The sequence below is a fragment of the Mesitornis unicolor genome, unplaced genomic scaffold (assembly GCF_000695765.1).
Source record: "Mesitornis unicolor isolate BGI_N332 unplaced genomic scaffold, ASM69576v1 scaffold50379, whole genome shotgun sequence".
Lineage (NCBI taxonomy): Eukaryota > Metazoa > Chordata > Aves > Mesitornithiformes > Mesitornithidae > Mesitornis > Mesitornis unicolor.
In genome coordinates, this window is record NW_010208872.1 from 9941 (window position 1) to 10282 (window position 342).

A 342-nucleotide genomic window follows, 5' to 3' on the forward strand; every position below is an offset into this window, starting at 1 on the left:
TGGTGTGCATTTGCATTATTTTAATATAAGATGTTTGAAATGAAAACTGTTCAGAAAGAAACTATAACTTTTTTATTAAAAAAAATGGTAAATCTCTGTGGAGAGGAATGTTAACTATTTTAATATAGGACTTTTGTACAAACTCAGCCCTCATGTGCTACTCTTATAAGCAAAATTATGATGACACAAAACTGGAATGGAAAAACAGTTCTCGCTGAGTCTTTCTTACTTAGTTATTTCCTTTTATTGGGAAACACCTCTAGGCCAATACAAAAGGATGCATAGAGGCATTCATGCAAGTGAAAATGTCAGGACCTCTATATAGCTAGGCATAGGTGCAGA